Source organism: Ambystoma mexicanum, chromosome 13 (assembly GCF_040938575.1).
Source record: "Ambystoma mexicanum isolate Mex_15411 chromosome 13, UKY_AmexF1_1, whole genome shotgun sequence".
NCBI classification, from domain to species: domain Eukaryota; kingdom Metazoa; phylum Chordata; class Amphibia; order Caudata; family Ambystomatidae; genus Ambystoma; species Ambystoma mexicanum.
This window is the reverse complement of record NC_090938.1, coordinates 242,273,800-242,301,325: the sequence shown is the minus strand read 5'-3', so window position 1 is coordinate 242,301,325 and position 27,526 is coordinate 242,273,800. Positions and strand designations below refer to the sequence as shown.

Sequence of the window (27,526 nt, the reverse complement as noted above, 5' to 3'; positions counted from 1 at the left end):
ACTAACCTCTCTCCCAGGCTTCTCAACCAATATCTGGCACCTCTCGCCCACTGCATTGCTGCTCTCTCCTCCACCTTTCAGTACTATGCGGATGACCCTAGGCTCGTTTTCAGGCTCCCCTCGCCACCTCTTCTAACTCTCATCTCTGACTGTATGTCTGCAATCCAGGAGTGATGTGCTGCCAACGAACTTCGGCCTTAATGCCAGTAAGACGGAGAGCCTCCTCATCGGCACACCTGCACCTTCCTTTCCTGTCACTCTCTGGCTGGCCTCCCTTGGCCATCTTCCTGCTCCTACCTGTTGGGCTAAGAACCTTGGGGTCATCGTCAACTCCACACTTTCCTTTTCTCCTCAGATCTCTGACGTTTCTAAGAAGTCAAACTACCATCTGCACCTCCTCAGAGGTATTCTTCCTTTCTGCACCTTCCACCAGAAGCTCACTGTCTCTAGAGCTCTGGTTCTCTCTAGGCTGGACTACTGTAACAGCCTCTTTCTAAATCTACCTGCCTCTGCTCTCTGCCCTCTGCAACTCATCCAGAACAGGACTGCAAGACTTGTCCTTGGCCTCAAGCCCAGGGATCGTATCTCTCCAGCCCCGAAATCTCTTCATTGGCTCCCAGTGGCTGCAAGGATTAAGTCCAAGACCCTCTGCATTGTCCACAAGGTCTTCTGGGGCCTGTGTCCGTAATAGCTTCAACTCTCCCTTGGGAAGTACCTTCCTCCTCGAGCTTTGCGCTCCTTCACCTCCAACTCCCTTGGGGTCAGTCAGAGGGTTCTCCAAGCAACGAGTTGGTGGTAGATCGTTCTTCGGCTGGGGCCTCGCTCTGGAACAGCTTCCCTGCCTCTCTGAAACTTGAGGAGGACCCTCCTCCGTTCCGGAAGCACCTCAAGACCTTCCTCTTTGCTTCTGCCTTCTCTCTTCCTCTCCCCGGCTAATCTGTCTTTGGCTGCACTGGGCACCTGGCTACCCTCTGGACTCAGGCCCAGGTCCCTGCTCACCCAACTGTGTATCCCCACTGCCTCCTGGCAACCCTTGCACTTTGTCTGTACGGGCAAGGTGTAGGGTCCCAGCTCTTAGCTGGAAGAACTCTCTCCTTAGCCTGCAAAGCACTTTCTGTTCTGAAGAATTGGAAATGGGTTCGAATTGGGATGTGGGTTAGTGGTTAAGACTTTGAGGTGAGGCTAGGCTTGGGGTCTCTGGATTTCACTTGTTGAGACCTCTCCTTCAGGGGCCCAGCATAGGAGCTTTTGGCAGGCTGGATATTGGCACTGATGAGGGAAAAGATGGGGATGTGTTGTGGTTGAGGTTGGGTTTGAGGAGTGGGAGTGGGGTTGGGGCTCCATGGTTTCGCTTGTGTAGGAAGCTTCATCGCTGAAGATGGAGAAGCAGTTGTTAGCTACAGGACGGCATTGGTATTGAGAAAATGTCTGAGGTTAAGTTTGCCTGTAGGGTTGGAGGGATAGGTTTGATGATTGGAGTTGGTTTGGTGTCCAAGGGCCTCACCGGTGGAGTCTTCTCCTCCAGGCACACTGCACAGGAAGTCTTGGCACACTAGTCGGTGTCAATGATCGGAGCAGGGATAGGTTCAAATGTGAGACTGCGGCTGAGGGTTAGGTTAGAGATTAAGTGTTGAGGGCTGTGTTTTGGGTCCCTCAGTGCCCACAATAGTACAAGGCAGTCCTTTCTTCTGAGGTCACAGAAGAGGAGCTCTTGAACTTGCAGGACCGTGCCAGTCACGGATGAGGTTAAATTTGCTGGTTGAGGTTAAGGGTTCAGGTTGAAGTTTGGAGGCTGAATTTAGGGTTCCAGCTTCTCATCGGCATTGAAATAGAGATGGAGTTGGTACTGTGGTCAGGGCGAAAGTTTGAAGGGTGGTGTTTAGGGTCGGAGGCATGGGTGCAGACCGTTGATTTACACTATGGGGGTGAAATCCTCCTTATCCCCGTGAGCAAACGGAGCTCAGCCCGTTTCCAGTGGAAACCATCTATTTTAAAGCACGTGTTGTAGAGGTAATTAAAGAAAAACGAAAGTATTTATAGATTGATTTCAACACATCTGCCGGCAAAAGTCACCTAACCTGCAGCGTTCTGCTTTGGGGACTGTCACTCAACATTGCTCAAAAGCCAATCATGTTTTATTTCCCCCAGCATTGACGATACGTGGGCAAAGTTTGGTTCCTGTCCCAGGTTGCTAGAAAAGGGGGCGGGGGGACGCCCTCTATTCTCCCCCGCAAGTCCCTGGGACCGCAGGCTCTGTGCCTATGGTCCCGGGGCCTTGCCGGCAGCGCTGGAGCTCTGGCCATGCCGGATGAATACTACATTGAGAGATGGGTGGGTTTTAGGATGGAGTTTAATATGGCGGGGTCATGTTATCGTTCAGAAAGACCTCTCCAGTGTGAGATGGTTCCGGTCTCCTCTCGGGAGCTAGTGGCTTGCAGGACAGTGTCGGCGATGGGCGAGGGTTAGCAGTTGGGTGCACGGTCCCAGGGCCTTGCTGGTAGAGGAAGGCTCTTTTCTGAAAACGCATAACAGCAGCACTTGACCGGCTGTTATACGCGGTCGGCGATGAGGGAAGCGGATGTTGCCAGGAATAGCTCCAGCGGTGCGCTGTGTTACGGCCCCGGTGCCAAGTGCCAGGGCGGGAGGCCCGGGGGAGCATTGAGCTGGCACTGTCCTCGAGCCCGTGTTCCGGGACGCCGATACCACCCTGTGCCGCCGGTGCCAGATCAGGCGCAGATTGATAGGCTTGTTTTTCTCAGTCGGCTGCCAGCAGGCCTCGGTTCTCACGGCTTCCCCCAGCGTCATCTCGCTAGGCGCAGTGACGGCCAGGAGCATTGCGGGGGTCCTGCCCCACCCTGGGATCCGAGCAGTTCTCCGAAGAGACGCGGTTACGTGTCCAAGCTTTGCCTATGTGCCAAGGGGCGGCCATGGCACACAGTTGAGTACGCCACGCTTTCACTGCTGCAGCCACCCCACCCCTCAGGGTTAGGGGCCGTGGGTGGCAAGCATGGGGACGGCGCTTACCGCAGTTAACCCTTCTCTGCCCTCCCTGCTCTCCTCCCCAATCTTTAGGGCGATTGGAGAAGGAGTAGTCATGAGAATGGTGTGAGTGGCGAGGATGTATAGCATCCTTAGTCGGGAGGGTGAGAGTCTGGATCGAGGAATGGGAGTTACACGCACTTTGCAGGCAGAGTTAACCCTCTCACTGCTGCACTCTTGCAAACACACTGTAAGTGGTTAGGGTGGCTGCCTGGGATCAGGAGTGGAATGGGAACCAAAAGAGGCCCTGGAAATAATTTTCAAAGTGGCCCATTCTATTACAATTTCAGCAAGCCCAACCCTAACACTTTTCTTATGAGAACATTTGGAAATAAAATGGGTTACCGCACAGCAAAGGCACAGGGTCCGGAGGTCCACCGGGAAGTATAGGCCAGTCCAACCCTGCCTTGGACAGATGGGGTTGTCTCCCCCACTGCACGCGCCCATGCCAAGAAAGCACAGGTTTGTTTAACCGTAGCGATGCTGCAACCACCTCCCTAGCCCCAGGAGAATGGCTCGAGATGCAGGCGATCGTGCTCTGCCCCCACCCACCCCCCAACCCATGGGGGTGCTTGGACTTCTCACAGGAGGGGGCCTGAGTATGATGCTATGATAAGCAATGATGCGCCAGTGCTTAGCACGCGCTGGTGTTAACCCTCTCGCTGCTGTAGTAGGCTCGGGCTAGTGATGGAGGGGACAGTGCCAGTCCGCCTGCAAGGCCCTGGCGATGGGATGGGACTATCTACCTCTTGTGGGGATTGGGGTTGGATCAAATCACTTCAGAGCCCCCGTCCCTCCCACACTGGAGGGGAATGGCTGAGAGTACACGTGTGGTAATTAACCCTCTCTCTGCTGCAGCCGTACTCTACCCAGTCTGCATAGTATGGAAGAGGGCGAGAGGTCTCGTGCCTCGCACAGGCGGGTGGTCTAGCTAAAGCATGCTGATTGTGACCGCTGGGAGCGGGACTAGAGGGAGGACAGTCGGCAGCACAGGTGCGGCGGATCTTCCCGCCACTGGAACCACGGCATTGCTAGTACTGCTGTTCTCGTAATGCTGGGGCCACCATCTCACCCACAGGTTGCGGTGCATAGCACAGGCATGTTCAAACCTTTCACTACTCAAGCCAACGCTCTCCAATAAAAATTGGGCTGGGCCTTCAGGACCGTTGCGTTTCAATCTCTTCCTGCTTCAGCGACTCTTCATTGGTACCTGGGTAGGGAAAGGGGGTTTGGGCTGGGATACTAAGACCATGTAGACTTCATTACTCTGTAGCGCTGCGGATGGGAGCAACAGTTCAGTACCGGTGGGTTTAACCCTTTCACTTTTGGGGTGCCTTTATCTCCACACGTGTTTTTAATTATCCACTAGCATTCATTGCCAACTTCTGCCCTTGTCATCGAATGCACAGGAACATAAGGTAAACCAGATGAACTCCAAGTGCTTTTTTGCACTGCTTCAGTCTTGGCGAGGATGTTCTCCCCCAGCGAACTCTGCTTAGTCCACTAATGTGCGGTGACCAGTGGAAGGCAAGTGTTGGGGTCGGGAGCAGAGGTGCTGTGCATAGTTAGCTAGGAGCTAGACTTTGCATGTAACTAAGAGATTACTGGTGGTGGTGGTAGGGTCAGTGTTCTGTGTCCCACCTATTGGGGGGAGGGGGGCACACTGGGCGTGGGCAGGCCTCAATCTCGCGGTCTGGATTTCTGTTAGTCTGTTCTAGAAATGGTAAGCCAATCCCTGGAACAGTACACACTGCTTTTAGTACTGTCACACTCTGAAGTACAACACAAAGATTTTGGAATGCAGTGAAATCATCGTTTCCATTTCACCTAATAACGGTTTCATCGTGAAGATTGCGTCCCTTTTATTTTTTTCATTGTTTTACCTTGAGGATATCCTCCAAAACTTGAATTTAAAAATAAGATCGTTTTATGAGGTTACGGCATCAGGAGGGCAGGTGTCACCGATGGCTCGAAGAATACTCCAGCGCTATGAGACGATTCAAGGGTTGTTATTAATATTTAATTAGGTCCTATGGCCGTCTCTCTCGCTTGAAAAGCATCTACTCCCTAACCATGTGGTCTTAAGTCCCAGGTGAGGAGATGCTGATTATTTACCCATAATGTCTAAACTCGTACTTAAACAGGAAGTTAAGACCTAAAGGCAGTGTGCTGTTCTTTCTAAACTCCCTCTGCGGCTTCCTAAACTGTCCTTTCTGTATCCAGTGGTTGGTGTTCTAAAGGGTATCGGATTGTAATTTGCAGATGTTCTGCCCAACATGGTCTCCTTTCCATCACTCCCAGGTAGTCCTTTCCCCCTCACGGCCTGTTCTCCTGCAACTCCACTCACCCCTTCTACTTCTACTCTCTTCCTTTTGCTCCTCCTCTGTCCCACTTGTGTCTCTCGCTGCTTCTCTATGCTTCGTTTACGCATTCATCTTACTACTGCCCCCCCCAACACCCCTACTCCCTCATCCACACTACACTACTGCTCCACCTCCGACTCCTCTGTCCATTCACTCACAAACACTTCACATACACTTCTTAACCTTTCCCTCATATCCACACCTGTTACCCTCTTGCACACACTCGTAAGGCAACAATGCATTGCACTCACTAAACAATACCTCATCTGCACCAGAAATTGCCGCTACACTCCTCTGTTCCTTCCTTCCTTCCTTCCTTCCTTCCTTCCTTCCTTCCTTCCTTCCTTCCTTCCTTCCTTCCTTCCTTCCTTCCTTCCTTCCTTCCTTCCTTCCTTCCTTCCTTCCTTCCTTCCTTCCTTCCTTCCTTCCTTCCTTCCTTCCTTCCTTCCTTCCTTCCTTCCTTCCTTCCTTCCTTCCTTCCTTCCTTCCTTCCTTCCTTCCTTCCTTCCTTCCTTCCTTCCTTCCTTCCTTCCTTCCTTCCTTCCTTCCTTCCTTCCTTCCTTCCTTCCTTCCTTCCTTCCTTCCTTCCTTCCTTCCTTCCTTCCTCTTGATCTGCCATCACCCAAACAACCAACCCCTTCCTGCTTCCTGTTGCCATGTTTATATTCCCCTCCTTCTGGCATTGGACCTGTTTCCCCTGACTAATTTGTCCCTGTCTCCACCAGCGATGTGTTACAAGCATGCAAAGATGTTAAATAGTGGGGTAAGCTCTGCCCCCTTTTCTCAGCATGGAATAGTGTTGGCTGCCTCGCTGGTTGTGTTGGGGAGCATTGGTCTCTCCGCCCACCCCCGGCCTCCTAAGTTAAGTACAGTATCTGGTGGGGTCTGCACCACATGGTTTTGTCCATGGTGATCTAGGGAGCTTGCCGTTGACTGAGGGTGTTTGCTGCTGGGGCTGTGGAGCGTTGCATGGTCTGATCTGCAGAAGCTTAGGCATAGCAGTGCCTTCACCGCGGTCTCTCTCTCCTTTTACTGGCTTCTGAACATGACTGGTTTGGGAAGTGGGTGGGTCACCGCTGTCATAACATGGACTGCGGTTGGCGTTGGAGGGTTCTATCTCTAGCTCTCTTTAGCACTAGGGGAATTTTAGCCTTGGTGCTTTTAATATGCTAAATTGCACTTGTCGAGGTGCAATGGTTTTTGATGTGTCTCACTGTATTTAAAAATAGGGCAAACTTTGCCCTAGTGCTGATACCGTGCAAACTTTGCATTTGCACCAGTGCAATGTTTCTGTAATCTGGCCCCTGATGGCAAGTGTGAGTTTCCATGCTTAGTAGTAGCATGCAATGTTTAAATTTTACCACTGTAATGATGTGTGGTATTTGGATGTGTGATGGGCTGGAGTTGAGCAACAGCTGCCTGGTTAATTCAAGGAGGCTTTTTGACCCAGGATTACCTTTTACATTTTTCCACAGGGCAAACTCCAGGACAGTAATTGGAGACTGCTAAACCGGGAGGCCAGATGTGGCCCTGTCTAGAATAGAAAGCTCAAAAGGTAAATTTAGTATGAGAACTAAAGGGCAGGACAGGCTGCTGTGAATCAGTGGCATGGCGCAATATTTGCCCCCCCCCCCAACCCCTGCGAGCCATGACGAGACCTCCCACCCCCCATGCTCAGTAACAAATAACCGGTTGTGCCACACTCTGGGTTGACCTAGACTACCACGCTTGCGCAATGTACACAAAGATCAAGATATACATGTGTTTTCAGGCATTATACAGCACACTTTCTGAGAAAAATTGGCTAAAAGCCAAAGCGTTTGCAATTGTTTTGTATGGTAACACAATCCAAAAATCTATACATGAAAATCGCAAACAGCACACAGGAACATTAATGCTTTAATTTATAAAAAATGCCATACCACAATGAAAACATGTACAGCTGGTTGTGCAATGTAGGCCAGTCTAGACACGTAATAAACAAATTCCAGTAAAAGATGCCACATTAAGACATACCGAGACTGGTTGCACTAAAATGCCAGTTGGAGCAATTACCCTTATCATGGTTATTTTATCACAGATTTCCAGAAAAATATACAATTCCACAGTAAGAAACCGCTAGGCTAACCGCACCCAAATGCAGTCTAGCCAGGTAATTACCTTCACTAGGAATGCTTTAGCAGAAATGCTCAGTAAGAAAAGTCAAACCACGGTTAGAAATTACTAGATTGGCTGCCCCAAAATGTCAGTCTAGCCACTAGTAACACACATCATGCCTGCTTACCCTGGACATGGGTGACAATTACGATTTAGCGCACGCCGCCTGCACATGCCATCCCCACACGCCCCCTTTCCCTCCCTCCCACCCCCCTACCCCAGCTGCCAAAATCAGCTCATCTGCCTGGAATTATCTCTTCCTGGTCCCAGTACTTGCCTGTGGGGCATCTTGCCTGATAGGTAAGTACTGGGACCAGAAAGAGTGGGACTAGGAGTTATGAAGATTACAGGTAACTAAGCCAGGCATTCCATCCACATCCCTCTACCTTGTCCAAGTACCTGTGTATGAGGCAACGTGCCTCATACACAACTACTCGGCCAACGGGAGAGTAGGGCTAGGCGTAATAAAGATTACCAATAAGTAACCCGGGCATTAAACGCAAGCACACACCATTCACCATACACTCACACATGCACACCCATACATTTACATATACATCCTTTTACCGTAGACTCACAAACCCCCAGGCAGCCACCCATACTTCATGCACTCACTCGCATTACATTATATACACATGCGCACACACATTTACACAAAAAAAATGTTCTTACCCTTTGAATCCGTTGGACAGGGAAGGAGGCCTGCAGCTCCCTGAAGCAGGACGCTTGTTCCCGTCATGGAGCTGGGGGCCTCCGAGTCACGTTGTACAGGTGATCCCCATGACTTCAAAAATAAATAGTTTCTGAAGTCACTCTGCCTTCATAAAGAAATTATTATTACGTACGGCACCGATTACCATAATGGAAAGGTAGAATTACTTTTTGAAGTCCTAGTGCTCCCCAACCTTGTGACATGGAGTCCTCCGACCTGGAAGCCTCCTTGTCATGTGGTTCGGGGGGTTGGGCGGTTATGCCTTGAAAAATAAATAGTTTATTTTATAAGCCCTTTTGCCTTCACAAAGAAAGGATTTCCGTTACTGGACCGTATCGGAAATATTTTCTTTATGAAGTCAGTGTGACTTCAAAAAGAATCTATTTATTTTTGAAGTCAGAGGGTTATGGCAGCGAAGCCACCCCGCCCGCTTGGGAGAATAGCTCAGGGGCAACGTGCTTGTCTTGGAAGCAAGGCGACACGGAGCAACACAGGTTCGATCCCCGGTTCCACGCTTTAGAAACCGCTGGGTATTAAGCATGTTATAAATAACCGATCATATCACACACCATTGCTGTGGATATGTTGTAGGATGTGTTGCAAGCCTCAATATCAGAGGGAGGAACTGTGTGATATTCCTGTAATGTATTGTCTGGAGTAGTCGCTGGACTTCTCAGGGATCCTATGCACGGGCTTGCCTTTGTTACAGGACTGTTAGTCACATACGGCTATGGCAAGGTTGTTGCTCGTGTAGCGCTTTATGCCACAGTAAGTCCCCATTACAGCACCGAGGAGTGGGGAGGGACTCTTTGAGCCAGCAGTATAAGCACCATTGCATCCAAAGTTCAGCACTGCAAGGCCCCCTCAATCCGAAGAGCCAGTTCTGTAGTCAGAATATGTGAGTGACCCCCAAAGACGTGCAGGTTGGGATGGCTTTCAGTATGCAGGTTCCCAGCTGAGAATACTGCCTTGAGGCTACTGCTGGCTGAGCAGTCATTGGCCCGGCCAGAAAACCATGGAGGATTCCTGACCTGTTATGGAGACAGTGCCCCTTTTGGACAGCAGTGGCATCTCATAGGAATAATCTGTAAACATACCACCCCTTTCCAGCCACTTCAATGAGCCACAGTTGCCTAGTTTAGAGTTGGCTGAATGGGGTTCTTGAAACTGCTCAATTTACTGGATATCCTGCTCTTTCTACAGCACTAAACAGTCTTCAGCCCCTCGTAAAAATAATTTAATAAGCAGTGCTGGTTGTATGTCAGAAATGCGAATTGTCCGTTTTCTTGAGCCCTGAAACAAGCATTGGCAAAGCCAACAGTTTGATTTTTATGTAGGCATGGGCGAGACATATCCTAGGCACTGCCATGATAGTGTCTGGCAACAGCTGGCAAATTGTGTTAGCAGTTTGCAATATTAGGACTGTGCCTGGAAATTGTCATCTACTGCCAATACACAAGCTAAAACTATTGGCTTTGCCAATGCCTATTATCAGGTATTCAGTGTAAGGAACAGATGCAAAGACATATATTGATCATGAATCCAGTGCCTGAAGGCACACTTGGTTGACACATTTTTATAACACCAGGAGCTGGTATGTAGTTGCAAATAGCCCATTACTTTGCATAAGACTGCTTCAAATTTATAGAGGCTGCCTCTTAAAAGCACAGAGACGGCTTAAAGAGATCCTGGGATAAGGGTGTCCTAGATTGGGGGCGGTGGGGGAGGCATGGCAGGTGTGTTTTTGAAAATTGTCATAGGGACTCAAATGGCCATGAGCGGTAAATGTATGGATGCATATCCAAACAATACCCACAGCATGTGTGCCCCCCCCCACATAATATATCTCTCCAATCGTCCTGTACCTTGCCAATAGAGCGCAGCTTATAGGCAGCACATGCAAACCTCCTTTTTACATTTTTCTTTACTCTACTTTATTCATGACTTGATTTCTGACGAGGACGGAAGCAGCAGGAGAGGGAAGACCATGAAAGAGAAGGAGATCATGCACCAAGCCCCCACCTCCACCCTCCTTGGCAAGACCCAGCACCTGACAACCCGCAGGGATCCACCCTCTCCCTTTAAAGCACCTCTTAATTGCCAACGTTTGATTCCAGAGCTTTGAAGTTTAAATTGCCATGCGTCAGAATGCCCCCCAGTACTGTTTTTTTCCCCTTTTTGATCCTGGGACTTGTAGTTTTCCTGCATTTGAAATGGAAAAGAAAAGCGAAGAAGTCCCAGAATGCCGGAGAGTTACACATTAGAACTTTGAATGCAGTATCCTTGAATTAAAACGTACTTCCAGGAAGTATTTTTATTTGCCTCTGTTTGGAAACCAATAATTAGGGTGGTAAATTGTGATTTGCCCCTCACCATTTTCTCCTACAGCCCCCCCCCCTTTGAAACAGAGCAAAGTGAAAATAGCCCCTAAGTATTTCAAGAAAAGGTATGGGAAATGCTAAGATAGGACATGTGGCCACTCAAAAAGCAGCCACAGAGAAATGTGTGCATGGGTTTAGGCAAACTAGGATTAGAGTGCACAAAACGCCGAAAAAAACCATTTGCATTAAACTATTAATAAAGCGCGTTGTTGCATTTAGCATTTGAAAGATGCCACTTCAAATGTTCCTGTCCGCACAGTAACCATACTGGCTACTAGTGAATAGTTTGGTCCAGAGATATTCAAGTAACTAAAGTTAGGCATGAGGAAGACATTTTGCTATTTCATCGGTTACAGATTTTTATTGAGAAACCAGATCGTGTGCAATGGGCACCACTGGTTTAAAGCTACTCGTGAACATTCACAAATCCAATCATGTTCTTGTACCCAGAAATATCACACGAAAAAGTTTGCACATTTATTTTGGGATACGTCAGGCACATCTTGCATAACTACCTTTTAATTTATTCATGTGTACATAGTTTAAAATAAACTTTCACACGTATCTGTCTTTACAGAAAAACACATTCAAATCAGTACATTTTAAGATGAGAAAATCAATTTAAAACCTGTTTCAAAAAATGTAAAACGGCAATGTTCAAAGAAATGTCATGTCCACTTAAAATTCGAATCCAAAGAATATTTGAATCCAAATCTATCAATCCGCTACAGTGTCCAGGTTGCACACAAATTTCCCAAGTCTCTCCGTCTGTATAATAGAGAGGGAGCCACAGTCAGCGTCCAGATGCCCTATGGTCTCAACTTCGGTTACTCGATGTCTACAAAGTCTTATTCCTAACAACCAGCTCACTTCTAAAAACCTGCATTGGGTGTTTCCATAAGTACATAGCAATCATATTAAAAGGTTTGATCTCTATGCTATGTAATGGTAAAACAAGTGCTAGTTCATCAGAAACCATCTATTTATCCAGGGCGCCTCTAGAGGGTTAAATAAAAAGGCCTCAGGTGGACTACCCAGTTCTTCTATAGTGTAATCAATAGAGTCTAACAAACAATCGCATTTACACTTTCAAGCCAATAGAACCTTGCAGTTAGTGAACCAAAATTCTTTATTCAGTGACAAGAATAGACTATGAGGGGATAAAACCTTGGCATAAAGTTGCAGGAGCCTCCAGTCATACGAGCCTGCCAAGAAATCGGCCAAGTTCATGGCGTGTTACTGTTGATATTGGTATATAAACATTGTGGGATAGATAAAATTTTACGCCACAGGAGTGCTTCAATATTTGTCCAACCAATCAAACATTTCATGGTTTCAGCACCATGCAGAAATTTTGCTATACCTTTTTGGTGATCAAATTTAAAGAGCGGTCAAATCGAAAAACGTCTGTACCTATTATCCAATAGCCTTAGTTGAGTTGCTGCTACTGTAGCAGAATTCCTCACAGCAATGTATGAGTTGTGTTTCACTGATTTTTTTTTTTTTTGATTTTTTTTTTTTAATAAAACGTTACTCCCAAATACTTAAAATTAGATACCCTTCCAGGGATGTTTTGTTAAATCTCCAATACATTTCTTTTTGTCGATTTTGATTCCCTGGACGGATTCATCAGTTGCATTTTGGTTTTCTTTAAGTTCTGTCTCAAGCCCAGATGAGTAAAGTAGTTGCTAAGTGCTGACAAAGATCTTTGTAATGCAATTGGAGGAAGGTCACACAGGACAATGTCATCTGCGTATGTCAAATAATGGAGGTGCAAGCCTCCTAATTTGGGTGGGTTAACTTGAACTTGTCGCAACGAGGCATCCAGATCACCAACATACATATTAAACAAGAATGGGGCAAAAACGCAGCCCTTACAAAGGCCACGCTGCGTAAATGTGCCCCATTGGTCAAGCCTCACTTTTATTTGCTTCTCGAATGCAGGGTCACTAAAATACTTAACGCAGGTGGACAGCCTAAATTCTGGAGTTATTTTCAGAGTATAACCCTTATGATGCAATCCGAAGCCTGAGAAATATCCACAAAGGCCAAATAAATCGGTCCTTTCTCAGTTAAGGCTTCATCACTCAACAGATGTAGCAGTTCAGGGATGCGCCTACCCTTTTCTGAAACCTGATTGGTAAGAATCAAGGCAATGGGCAAACCTGTCCCATCTCTCTAGTTCTCCCAGCAAGATATTTGCAAATATTTAGCTGGAAGAATCCTAAAGAGAGATGGGCCGATAGTGTGATGGATCTAATCTGTCTCCACGTTTGAAAATGAAAACCAACAATGCTCCTTTCCAGGAGGGAGGCAACAGATTGGTAGTTTAAAAATATTGTTAAATAAACTCTTTAAAATTAAAGCCCAAAAAAAAGGATCAGATTTCAAGTTGGTATTCGCAAGGCCATCTGGGCTGGGAGCATTTGATGATTTACACTTCTGAATACTGCGACAAATTGCCTCCAGATCAAGATGTAAATGATCCTGTCCAGTCTGCATTCACAATTCCCTTTCTGTGAACATGAATATAGATTTGCAAGATACTTTCCCCACTCTTTACCAGAAATTGTTGTGCTTGTATACAATGTTGAAATCCAGGATTATTTTATCAATCTCCAAAAAGCACTCGCATCCTTTTAGGCAATGCAGCGGAGCATGGCTTCTTCATCTTTTAGAGCCATCATATGGGGATGAGATTTAAGCCAATTAGAATAAGAGTGTGTGAGTTTACAACAGTATATATTAAAATTACTATCATGTGGATTCAATTTCCTAATTTTGTTACAAAGTTGTTGCCAGAATTGACTCGTCAAAAACATGTTTATGCACAGACTTTTGTTACCTAGATCTGAAGAGGTACTTATCAGCTGTTGGCTCACTTAAAAGATGTTGTATTGTGCCTACGAAATTATTAGGATCCGCCAAGGTAGGACAGCCAGGGTTAAAACATTCAGTTACCACACATGAGTGGAGAAAGCGGGCCTCCAGATGAGTGAATGGTCTCTGAGGTGTACTTCCTTCTGCAATCAATTTAAGACTAGCACAATCGATAGCTTCATAGAAGGCCCTCATGGTCAAAGAAAGCAGACCATGATCACTCATTTAAACATTGTGTATACAGGTCCCTTGAAATACAAATATCATGCATAATTAAATTAATTTTATTTTCAAACTGCTTTACAAAAACATTTTGTCATTCTTAGCCAATCTCTTAAAAAAAAAAAAGTTTCATTGTTGCATGTATCTGCTTACAGCCTGTATAAAAAGTAAATGAATTACATAGATAGGCCTGTGTCCTTCTCCTCTGCACTGTTTTTCACATGTGGCTGCTGGACCTCTTTCCTGTACTGTCCTCGCCCTACCCCTGGTCCTCCTCGCTCGCTGGGTTGGTTATTCAGTTCTGGGGTAGTATCTTGGCCATTTTATTGTCACCTTCCTAAAATTATCCTTAGATTTACGCCTTGGGCTAGAAAGCCGCAGTCATTCAGGAGGGTGGTGGGACACCATCTAACAGGCCTCTGCTGTTCATGTGGGCCGCCCTTTGTCACCACCATTATGTTGGATCGTTTTCTGCTGGCAGACTGCCCTTTTTGGCTCGTCAAGCCATTTGGATCTGCTTGGTTAAGTTCCTTTGGTTCTACATTTGGTTCGTCATTGGTCTGGGATTCACGTCTTTCGGTGACTGGATCCTGTAACATGACCTGAAAGGGGAGACTCTTTTTACTCTGGGCTGTTTTGCTGTTCCTGAGCCAAGTTTTCTCGGGTTGCCACCGTGAGTACTTACTTACCAGGGCTGGCGGGTTATTCATGATACTAAACCTCTGCGGCTCTTGGAGTTCTAGGCCAAATAACTAGAATGTTAGCATCTACCTCTGTACCTGTGTTAAAGACTTGGTATTACACTCCTGTCTATTGAAAATGCTTACCTCATTGTAAAATTGCTGGTTATTACTGTGTCTGTGTGTCTGTTTTGTAGGAGTGTAACTTCTGGTGGCCCTCGGGACTTGGCTGCTAGTGTTCCCCAATCTAGGTGCTGCATGTTATGGATGGCGTGCATTCGAATTGTTTAGTACCATGTGCTAGAGGTCTAGTAATTATTGTGACCATTTTGATCGCTTTTCGGACTTCATAAATTCAGTTTTCTGTTGCTGAGGGTTCCGATTCTCTTCCCACCCCTAATCCTATGTGTGTATAGTGCCTGTCAAAGTATTAGTGCTATTGACCTAAAAACATTTGAACTAAAACACATGATTGAATTTCTTTTACCATTTATTTGGGTCACATTTAATAAAATATGCATATGGTGTGGGTAAGGGATTAGATTGGGTTGAGGGGGAAGTGGGGGGAGTTTGCGGGGGCTCTCACCCTGCATTTTAGACAAAAAAAAGTCAAATAAATGTGATCAAATGCGATTAGGTCAAATAGACCCAAACCCCTGCCACTAGGTAGTGGGGCTTCCCTTTAGTATTGGGAGTGGGTTGTACCTTCACTGACCATTACTGTTTGTATATAGACACTTGTGTTTAACCCAAAGCACGTCTGTGTCCTAATAGATATTCTTTGTGTAATTTTATCATGAAGAGCATATTTTTCAGTATACCAGTGTAGTGTGTCTCTGTGGATAATTGGGGTGGAATAGCTGAACTTCACTGCCTACCTTTCTCCCTTTCCTTAAATTAAGTCTGACTGATCTGCCACAACTACTGTTATAGAGGGGTCTAGTAAACCTTTTGCTAGGAACCCTGTTTTGCTGTTAAGCTAAATTGTTTTACAACCCTTACCAGAGGGTTGTGGTAACCTCCCGAACACCGTCCCCTTTCATGATTTCAGAACAATATTGGTTGTATAAACCCTTCGCCATAAGATTATAATTAACATATTAATACGTCCCTTCATGGTAAGAACTCTCGCAATAGGGAAAGGATCCCGACCCATCCCCTCTTTAAATAAAATGGACATTATTTGTATGTATCTTCTGCTTTAATATGAGGTCCCATTAAGGCTGGGACTGTTTCCTATACTAATAGCATGCCCTTTTAATTACTGTCGTATGAAGACAGCTGCTTGCTGATGGCCCGTTCTCTGCTGCCGCTTTCACATGCAAGTCTTGCAAATTTCCTCCAATTAGCCCAAAGGTCATTTTTAATACTGAAGCACACACACACGGGGGTGATACTGAAGCACATACGGGGGTGAATCTGAAGCACACACACACGGGGGTGATATTTAGTCGTTGGTAAATTCTTTAGGGCAATGCTCCCTAATACCATTTGGCGAATGTGAAATTGGACCTTCTCTCCTCTCTTGCGCCTCCTGTGCCTTGTGAGCAGGTCTCCTCCTGATCCTCCTGCCTGGACTGTGCATACTACAGATGACCAGTGGGTTTGGGAGGGTGTGAGTATGTTGGAGGTATTGGCATGCTTTTGCATCATTTATAATAGCTACCTCTTCTAGCTAACAAGATTCCTTAACCCAAATACTTCCCAGATGTGTATGTATTTTGACCTGTTTATAAATTAATGTTAAGTGCAGGGGTGGAAATTGAGATTTGATAAGCAGGTGCTACATGCAGCTCCTGGGTATTGGGCATCCCCCAGTAGGCGGGAGCTATCTCGGTAGAATCTATAGCTAGTATAAAGCGCGCCACAAATCTAATTTGTGCATGACACGCATCCACTACAGTTCTGTCTGTGATGTACGTTCCATTTTGGCTTAATGCACAAAAACCCAGACTCGTTTAAAAGTGGAAAAGGTCGCTTTAATGTGACAGGCCAAAGCTTACAATCAAACGCTTAACTGGCTCCATGGCCTAACAAACTAAAGGAATATTTTAACCACCACTTAAATAAATTAACATTTTCATTTTCCCCCAACAATTAAATAATTAAATAACCTAATTCCTCCCTAATGATCCCTTGGATCCTACCGTCTCCTTGCCCCTTTTCCAGGTGTCCCGCTTTCTCCCAGGGGCCATGCCCCTCCAGGCTCAATACCTGTTCCCCCGGGGTGACCTGCTTGTGCAAACAGCGCCACCCCATCCTTTCCCGTGTCATTCCCCCATTGTGCTTCCCTCCCCCCACATCAAAAGGGGCCATGCCCCCGGCGCCCCGACCCACTTCAACACCCTTCAAACTCCCCTCTACACCAAACTCCCCCTTCCTATGACCTGCAGCCAGCCTGACCTGCCACATCAGCAACATGTATTACACACAACTTTCCCAATGCCCTGACCTGTCACACAAAACCACCAAACCTACCTTCCTAACAGACCCCAAAACTCCTGAACCCGCCATGCCATCTAAAAAACCCCTGCATCATCCCATGAACAATGGATCCCACCATATTACATACCCAGACACTACCCTAACGAAAGTGAAAAGGGGTGGGAGGGCGGGACAATCATCAAGTCCTAACTGTCGCCTGCCTCCCGAACCTTCCCTGAACCCTTAAATACCCCCCCAGGAGGCGCTCTGCCCCACGGCCACTCGCTGGCCATGTGCATCGCCGAAACGCTTCGCGTTCCCCCCGGGGCCCCCCTTTTGGCTTAATGCACAAAAACCCAGACTCGTTTAAAAGTGGAAAAGGTCGCTTTAATGTGACAGGCCAAAGCTTACAATCAAACGCTTAACTGGCTCCATGGCCTAACAAACTAAAGGAATATTTTAACCACCACTTAAATAAATTAACATTTTCATTTTCCCCCAACAATTAAATAATTAAATAACCTAATTCCTCCCTAATGATCCCTTGGATCCTACCGTCTCCTTTCCCCTTTTCCAGGCGTCCCGCTTTCTCCCAGGGGCCATGCCCCTCCAGGCTCAATACCTGTTCCCCCGGGGTGACCTGCTTGTGCAAACAGCGCCACCCCATCCTTTCCCGTGTCATTCCCCCATTGTGCTTCCCTCCCCCCACATCAAAAGGGGCCATGCCCCCGGCACCAGAAAAACCCTCCCCCGAGGAGTTCTTTCTGCCCCACCCCCCCCCCCCAAACTTTTCTACCTCAAACTTTTTACCCAGTCTCCCCGCCCAGAAACTAAGAAGAGCCACCCGTATTCCTCACCAGGTCATTCTCCCCTGCCTGCAAAATCGCCACCTCTGTAACCCCAAGCGTTCCCTCAACCCTGCCAATATAGGAGGCAGCTGATCCCCCCGCAGGCCCCCCAACCCGTGCCGTCTCACCCCCACTTCCTTGTAACTGCACCCCTGTTACCTTCCAAACCCCTTTTCCCCACTTCCTTCCCAACCCACTTAACAATTCAATGGCCAACAAATCAAAACTTGCGCCAACTCCCCTTCCTTTCGCGCAGCATCTGAAAAAGAAAATACAAAATCACTGACAAGTCAAAAATATTTCAACAACAGTTGGCCCACCAAGTCCTAACCACCTTTTCAACAACCCCATTAACAAACTCCCTGCCGTACCCCTTATATTTCCCAGACCTCCAACGTCCCAATCTTTTCACCTTGTCTTCTGAAAAAACCCAGCCCGGTACCCACAGATGCTGCGCCCATCCTAAATAATGAGTCCCGAAATCCTCTTCCTTTTCTCCCACTGCCACCCACTCCTTCCGCGATACCCCTAACACCTGGAACTGGGCATAAGACCTTGCTCCCACGACCCAGCCGAAACCACGAGCCCCTTCCCTTCTTATCCGTCTTAGACCTTTTAATCTTGATGTCTAAACCTTCTTCTGTAATTTGAACATCTTCCCACTACAGTCCCACTACCCCCCTTTTTCCCCCGACCAACTCAAACCCTGAAAGCCCCCAAACAATAACCACGTAAAAACAAGTCGCAGACAGCTCCCCTACAAGCAATAACTATTTGTTCCACTTGTTGTGCCCAGTTTATTCCTTTACATTCCTGCATTGTCCCCCCTGCACCGGGGGCCCACGTGCACCCCCGTCCATGCAGGACCTTTAGTTTATTCCTCCTCTCGCCATTGCACCAAGGGGCCCAAACCTGCACCCCCGTCCATGCAGTCCCTTCCTTATAACTCTTCGAGCTCCTCGCATCCATTACCACCTTTTTTTTTTTTTTTTTTTTTTTTTTTCTTCCCCGCCTGCACCAGGAGCCCTAATGCACCCCCGTCCATGCAGGCCCCTTTTCTGCCTTACTCCTCTCCACCGCTGCACCAGGAGCCAAACCTGCGCCCCCGTCCATGCAGTTCCTTCCATATCACCATCTTCAAGCTACTTGCGTCCATTACCACCTGTTTCCCACCTGCACCAGGGGGCCTAGTGCACCCCCGTCCATGCAGGCCCCCTTTTTTTTTTTTTACTCCTCTCCACCGCTGCACCAGGGGCCAAACCTGCGCCCCCGTCCATGCAGACCATTCCACATAAATTCCTCCTCCGGCACCTCGCTTCTCTGTTCCACTTTTTTATTTTTGTATTTCTTATTTTAGCTGCACCAGGGGCCCTAGTGCACCCCCGTCCATGCAGACCCAAATCCTCACTTCCCCCTGCTGCACCAGAGGCGCTCCCGCACCTCCGTCCATGCAGCCTGAAGCCTACTCACCTTGTCGTGCGGCAAGCGTGAGAGCTTCACCCCCGTCGTCCATGCCTTCCAAACGACAGCTACCTCCCCTTAACAATTACCACCGTTACATCCCCCCTGCGGCCCTCCCCTACCTACGCGTCTTCCTCCTCACCCTTCTTCTGCCCCCCTTTCAGTTGCCCCCAACCATCTTTCATCAAACCTTGTGCCCCCCCCTACTTTTACATTAAACTGAGCCCGACCTACCAGCACACCCCAATTTACCTGGTATGCGGTCCTTCCCCCCCACTTCCTTGCCCCGCTCCTCGCCCTGACCCACTGTCCCCTGTCTGAAAACACTCTGTAACCGGATGCCGACCCGCACACCTGCTGCACTCGTGTTTAAATTTGCACATCCACCTCGTGCAGCCTTCTTTATTGAACGCCCAACATGCAGTTGAGGGCTGTCCTCCGCCTCCTACCCCCACCCCCTCATGGGCGGGGCGACCAAGAAAGGGCCGGTAAGGCACAGGCAGCCCACTCGCTGTGTGCGATGTCGGGGCTGGCCTCGTTGGGGCCATCCATTGCAGCCAAAGATCCATATCTATCTCCCCCCAGACCGCCTGACTGTCCTCCGCCATTCTCGCTCTAAATTCCTCATCATACCTTACCCAAGCAAAGCCCCCAAAGCTCGTGAAAGCCTTCCTTATTACATCCATGTATTTAAGCAGGGCCACACAACGCTCCGGGAATTTTTCGCAATACACGCTGGCGTAAATGATAAACGCCGACGTCCAATTCTCAATGGTCACCGGGACCCTCGGGCGTGAAGCCAGCTCTCTCTCTTCCTCCTTAGACCCCTCTTTCGCTCTCACCTCCCTATGCAGCAACTTGAAGACATCCACAAATTCACCTCCCTGTATCTTCTCCCTGGTCGCTGCCATCAAATGTGCCCCCAATGGTTTTGTTATCCCCATGTATGGCAATTTCTTCTCCTTTCCCTTTACCTCCACCTCTTTATCTTTTCCCGCCTGCACCTCGAGCCCCAATGGCTCCACCACTTTGTCCGTTTGGACCTCCACTGAGCAAATGTTCTTTCCAACCCCTTCGGCTCCAAAAGCCTGCACCCCTACTTCCTTCATCACACCTTGTAGACCACCCCGGTCATCCCCCAACCCCCTATTTGTGACCCCTCTCTGCCATGCAGATGACCATTCCCTTTCCCTCTCACCTCTTTCCACGCCTGCCATCTGCGGCCTGGCCTCCACACCGGTGCTCCTCCTCTCCATTCTTAGAGGGCTCCTGCTGCGGGGACAAAACATGTCAGCACAATCGCCCAGCCAATAATTTCCTCGACCCGCTTCGCCCCGACCCCCTTGTACTTCCCTTTCCCAGTCCCACCTTGAACTTCTTCTCCCCTCCGCCATTTCCATTTCCGCCCTGTAATCCTCAAGTTCCCATTGCCCCCCGTATTCCTCCCAACCAACTTCATCACTCCTTAAATACCATTGAGGATGCGGGCTCCTGCCCGAGATGATTTGCTGATCTTCCTCCGAGCCCGGGGCGTCCGCCCCGCCACCCCTCTGACGTCTTCTCGGCGGGGCTGTGGGAACCTCTGCCTGGTCCTCTTCTCTTGGGCGAGGCGTTCCGACCTCCACCCTGACATCCTCGTTGCTAGGGGCTGTGCTGTGCCCTCTAGGCTCTCCTTGCGCTAACCGAGGAGGGGCCGTACCGAAACCCTCACCCTCCACCTGCACAGCGGGGGCTGCGCAGCGCCCTCCGCCCCCACTCCTCCTATCCGGGGGGGCCGTTCCGCGCCCCACCCTACCCTCCTCAATTGACGGGGACCTCTCCCTCCTTCTCCCACCTGCGCTCTTCTGCAGGTATTTTCCCCCTCTTCCTCTCTGCCCTGCCACACCCACCTGCCCCCCACCCCAGCCCCCACTGGTGTTCCCTTGGTCCCTAACTTCACGCGCATTCCCCTCTTCCCTAGAGCTATCATACCCTTCCTCCCTCCCTGGCTGCCCACTCGACCTGCTCAAACCGCCATCCGCCCTCTTGTCTATTTCCCTCCTCATCTTCCTACCCCTGGATTCCCAACTCTCCCCTCTCCCTGCCGTAGGGGTGCAGGCCACCACCGCCGCCAGGGCCCCGTCCGCCGCCGCTCTGCGCTGCGGCCGGCCCCCCCCACACTCCTCCTCACCCGTAACTACCCCCACCGCCCCTTCCAATTGGGCTTTCGTCGCCCAGCTAATTATTTCCAGGGCCTTCTTCAAGGCCCCCGCATCCACCCGCCCCTTCTTGCTTGCCCTCCGGCCTGCCATTGTGCACACTAAACCGCGTGTGCCCAGAAATATACCCCCTAACTTGCCCTAATTTACCCTATGCCCCCCGAGCCGGGACCTACCCGTGGGCTAGCCCCCCCTTTGTTCCTGAGAAACCTCACAACCCTAACACTAAATTAACCGCCCCCCAGAACCACAAAACACACCTTGTGTGCTACCCTGTAAAATAACCTCCCTAATACTGCCACTTACTAAAAGAAAAACTGTTCTTTATTTTATTTATTTATTTTTTTTTTTTTTGAAACTATCTGCTTCCTTTCTGCCCAAAATGCAAAATATAAAATTAATCTAACTATATATATTTTTTTTTTTTTTTTTTTTTTTTTTTTTATAACCTAAAACTAAAATTTCCTCTTCAATCCCCCCCCCCCCTCCCCCCCCCCCTCTTTACCCTGGTCAAGAAACCCACGAGGGAGCCCTCCCAACCACTGTAGCCAAGCACTACTTAGTGCTCGCTAACCGGCAAAGAACACTGCCCCCTGGCGGTGACACACCCACACCGCACTCCCTCTACACGCGAGGGACACGGCCCCTTTAAAAGTGCTGGCCAACCCTTTCTGTACGAGCGCTGTTACGCGCCCCGTACCCAGCGCCAACACTCGTCAAAAGGCGACGAAAGTTCCCCCGCGGAGCCGCTGGATCTCCGCCCCCCCCCCCCCCCCAGGCCCTAACGCACAGCGGGCCCGAGCACGGATGAACACTTCCCACCCAAACACCGCGGAGCCCCCACGCCCCCGCTCACGGGATACCCTCGGAGTGAACAGGACCCAGAAAACACGGTAAAAACGCGAGGGGTGTCTTATGTACGGCACCCCTCCTAAACACGCTAAATCCGACGAAATTATTATTGTTTTTTTTTTTTTTTTTTTTTTTTTTTTTAATTAAGGCCTACCCGCCCTCCTCTTATATTATTCCCCTGCCTCACCTGCACTACAATCGACCCCAGGAACCTCAGGGAAGGCTCGGGAGCGGGCAACAGGACTTGACAATCATCAAGTCCTAACTGTCGCCAGCCCAGAGTTAATATCACATATGTATGTTTGTAGTGTGCCAGTTGGGCTGGGTAGCCAAAAGTAGCTCCTAGTAGATGATGGTGTTAAGCTACCCAGGCTCTTCTAAGCTAGAACCAGGAGCTAAAGCCCCTCTGCTCCCTGGGACATGGGGACCGTGAAGTGGCCATTCTAAAAGAGACATGATCTGTGGGCATCTAAGCCGTATCAAACTGGTGCAAATATCAATAGATGCTCTTACTGAACCAAGTACATTTAAATAGTATTGGCCTTGAAAGGGCACAAGAAAGTGCGTGAAACACCTGCCGGCCTGCAAAACTTTCCGCAGTAAACTTTACAACCTATATAAAAAAAATATAGTTTGGTACTCCGTGCAATAATCTGTATGAATACATTGTCTGGCATGAAATACAATGCCTGTCGTATCTTTTTTTATGCCTGAACGGCAATCGTTCTTGGCCATCAGTTAGACCCGTGTTTAATGGAAGCTAAGTGAGCGCTGCTCACCCGATTTTGTACATGGTCACCTCTACAGTTCGGCTCCAAGAGCCCACCGAGCCCATCTAGATCACAATTTCCTCCACCTGTCGCGGCACTTGCAGACTCTTAGACTTCAACTTAACCACAATTCCCCCTTGGAAGCCGCCGCAGGCTTTCTACAATTCTAGCCCAGTAAGTGATTCTTTTATATCCTCTAATCTTCTCTTCACTTTGTTACTTCATCCTGACAATCCTCATATTGGAAAAGAACATTCCCACAATCCTGTTCGGTTAGAACATTAATGTGCGTTTTACACCCGCCAATGCAGTAAAGAAACCTTTTTGGGGTTAAGCAATCTGACGGCCATCAATTCCTGCCCAGATTAAAACAATGGCCCGCTTTTAATGTTTATTTGATGTCCTTTTGCAAACCATAGCAACTTGCCTTCTACTTCGCTCTAGTGGTCCAGGCCACCTGAGGCCTTAACATTCCCCAACCAGAGCTTCGACAAACACCACTGTGCAACCATAGCAACCTGCCTCCTACCCAAGTGGTCCAGGCCACCTGAGGCCTAAATATTCCCCAACCAGAGCTGTGATGCACGATTGGCGACTGCCAAGCCAGTTCCAGCGCTTTTAAAATGGATGTTCACTTTGGGGAGTCCAGCAAGCCTGGAGACAGGGTGTCTGCAAACCTGTCAGTAGGGACAGCCGGTCAACTCTAGTTTCTGCATAGCGCAAATAATGAAGCGTACACGCTGTTCCTTAGAACATTCTCCAATTAAACAGCCTATTGTTCCAGACAAGGACTTGAGGTTTTGGTTGGCAAAATGGATGCTTGTCCGCCCCTGCAGGCACTAAGGAAGAGTTGAAGTCTTTCTTCTCCAGGCTGTTGAGCAGAACCTTCCGGGATCATTAAATCTGCTTCTGAACTTTCGAGCTGGAGCAGCTTTCCTTCACTCCCCCACACCTCAATCTTGGACTCATCCCAGCCATGAGGTATTGCCTCCCACTGGCACACTTCTTTGGTCTTGGCACAAGCCAACTTTCTTTCTCCAAGATACTGAGTCAAATCTTAACCTTTGCAGGGCTGTATGGGAACATATCCCCTACAAAAGCATCACCAACCATGATGTTATCACAATAATATTGACCTTATTATGAGGGTATTTATTGAGCACTGGTCAGAAAGCTTTGAAGCACTTTGAAAACTAAGTGCTAAGGACACAGTGAGGGATGTAGAGATTCAAGGGAGCGGGGAGCTATTTAATTTATAATTTCAAAAAATGTTGCTGTTCATTTATATCGCTATTAATACCAACGAGTGGTTTCTAGGCGCAGGATCTGGATTTGTACCTGTGTTGCGCCACGTTGCCTTGCTTCCAAGACCAGCACATTTCCCCCGCGCCATCCTTCCTCCCATATGACTGGGAAGGGTGAGCAATTTGGCAGCAAGGCATCTGGCAATAGTAGGCAGGGGAAAATATCCCTAATCTTATGTAACTCACAGTAAAAAAAAATAAAAAAAATCCTGTATGTATTTTCTTGGACACGGTTAATTTTACTCTTGCAGCCAAGGAATAGCAATTTCGTATTGTGTATTACTTTCCTAACAGAAGTGTTAAGAAGGATTTTAGTGGGTGTTTTCCCAGGGTACCATTTCCGGGCAGATCTGTAGCGCCGGTTCATGATTGCCACTTATATTTTATGCTGGTGCTATCTCGCCAGTGGGAACTCGGTCACCTTTTAATCTTCTAAATGGGGCTTGAAAACATACTGGCAAATCAAATGCCATTTTTCTTTTATACGGCTTGGAGAAATAAAATTAAAAAGGTTTGCCACTCGCATACGTCTTAGGGAGTAACGCATTATGATGGGCTCATTAGCTTGCCATAAAGGGATGGCACTTTTCAGCAGTTAGGGATGTTCTTACGTCTGAAGCAGCCCCCTGAAATGAATGTCCTTGCAGTCCTTGCGTGGAAATGCGTTGTTGATTTTGCATTTAGTGGCGCTCCTCCGGAAGCCCTCTGCGTCGAGGGTTCAAAAATCGCATTTGCCAATAGCCATGGACCAGTGATTTGTTGCTCATGCTGGTGTGCTTTGTGCATGTGGCTAACACTTTACTTTTTTCTAGAATTTCAAATATTCTTCATGTCATGAATATCAATCTGCAAGTCTTCGTAAAAAAAATGACTATAAACAGGTGGCTGTATACAGTTTCTTTTGTTACGTGTAATTAAAAATCACAACAATTGGGATTGGCACATGTGGATTTCCAATTAGTATGTAGAAATAAAACTACAATCCTGCTCCTTTTGCATATCCGGTTTCTAAAATGTTTTTAAAACATGCCATTTTGGTTTATCATGTGATTTGTGTACGCCGTGCTCCAGATATGATTTGGAAGTGGGATTATTTTACTCCGTTTTGGAGTTAAATTATTTTTTGGGAGTAAAAATGTAAGTTAATTTTTCAATTGGAGTATTTTATAAGTAGGTAAAGATGTTTAAACTGGAAAACAGTAATCTTTTTGTAATAATTATTTCTTTGCACTTAGTTATTCGTGTACATATAAAGATACAAGTTTGCTTCTTCCCATCAGGCACAAATAACAGTAGTTTCTTCCTCTCGTACTACGTGCGCTACTGGTCCAAACGTATCCATGGAGCTTTGTGGGTGAACGCTATTTTTGTTGAGAGTATTTTCACTCTCTATTTTAATTTTTTGGGAGTATTTGCCTATTTTTCAGGAGTAAAAGTGGCCAATACATCTCTTCTCTGTAGGGCTATGTGTACTTTCATTAATGGGTCTACAACACATGGTATGTGTTCATGCTCGACAAACGTGCCGAAACATCTTGCTGTATGATGAGCACTGAGAAACTATGAAGTCAAGAGCCAACATTACATACTGGGCTTGACTTCAATCCAGCTGTACAGTTTAACAAAAGTGTGTGATCTCGGCCAGCATATTTAATCTAATTGTCTACCTTCTCATAATTCCGAAAAAACGATATATTTCAGAATTGTCCGTAATTTAGGGATTTAGTTCTCAGGGTAAACTCTTAAAGAAAACCTCACTCCGGAATGAACTGGCTATGCTGTTGCTTCATATATTTTTTTTTTATGGCCATTCCTATATTGCAAACAGGACTTTGACTCACTCATGGCAACACCATTTGAAAACCAATGACGCTGTACGTATGCTAGAACACAGATATCCTCACCGTGGAATGCTATTGTTGCCCTTGAAATGCCACTTGTTTATCCCCATTCCAGCACCGATAAAGGGAGTTGGGAGACCCCATATTGTTTATTTCGATTGCCTCCAAGGGCGGACATCAAGTTATGAGTTGTGATCGGGATGGGGTGAAGGTAAGAGATTATTGGGTCCCTTCATTTTAATTATTTGAGAGGGGTCCCAAATGTGTCTGGGCCCTAAAAACCCTTAAATTGGCCTTATTTTGTGCAGGCGTCTCTCTGCATATAGGGTACTTTGTGTCTCTTGAGTTTCTCTGTAGGAGTGACTCGTGTAGTTCATGGCCACTGGATGGGAGAGGTAGAACGAATGGGATTGAGGCACTGCTCTTTACCCTTCTCTTCACAATCGATCCTTTGTTGCGTGGAATCTAAAATCAGTGGACGAGAGGAGGAGCAACTCCACTCTGGAGACGCTGATATTTGTTCTAGTCTTCAAAGATTTGTCATGTACATGGAATTTTAATCTAAAGTTACCTATCACAGTACAGTTCAAGATTAAAATGTATGAATGAATATTGAATATTCCTTCCTGTAGAGGGGTATGGTTTTGTATTATTTGCAGTCACAATAAAGAAAAACTCAGGTACCTCCATACATAAAATGAAAGGGGCTCTTCACGTCTCCTGTTGGTTGTGCCTCTAGACCAAGAAAGTGAGAGGGGGCGGGGCGCATAAAAAACAAAACCCTGAGTACTTAGGGTGTCTATGTTCGTCCTGAATTCCCATATAGAATCATTGTAGGCGTCACCCAGCCCAGCACTTAAGTGTTTTGCCCAGGCAAGTCAATAGCCTTTGGCAAACCTGTGCCGAAATCACTTGGATTGTACGACATAGCCCTCAAGTTACAAGCAAGTGCAACACCTTTAGTCTGTCATACTTACCTGGAATGCCCCCTTGATTTTTGACGTTTTCTCCAATGACCCATCCCAAATCAAAATAAAAAGCAAAAGCAAATGCTACAGAAAGGTATCCGTCTCCACACTTACTACAATATGAACTCGAGCACTTATTTTGGTATAGCGTGCTTTCGTGTTGGAAGCTTGGCTGGTGGCGGCCTAAGTAGATAGATAAGGAGGTGATTTCGTGGTGAGGGTAGGGGTATGTATGAATGCGTAACCTGTTGGGACCTGGAGAGTGGATGTGGAGTCTGGGTGTGGCAGGGCTGTTCCCTGCGGAACAGTTGCCATGCTGTGGGGCGGCGTTGTAGGGGTATCCCCCTCTTTGGGAGATAACAAGGGAGCGGGAGCTGAGAGGGAACGATGTTTCCCTGCAGTGCGGAAACCAGACTCTACACAATG

The 27,526-nt window shown here is 47.6% G+C and overlaps 1 protein-coding gene across 3 annotated transcripts in view; it reads left to right on the top strand.

The window, feature by feature from the left end:
- NDRG2 (NDRG family member 2) overlaps positions 1–27,526 on the top strand; it is a 297,715-nt gene that overhangs the window by 35,664 nt on the left and 234,525 nt on the right. Inside the window, exon 2 of one of the 3 annotated variants that reach the window (XM_069633717.1) lies at positions 6,878–6,957. The exons of the other annotated variants lie outside the window; for them this stretch is intronic. The gene's annotated coding sequence lies outside the window, so the exon portion shown is untranslated. The remainder of the gene's footprint in view (positions 1–6,877; positions 6,958–27,526) is intronic. 3 annotated transcript variants of the gene reach the window in all.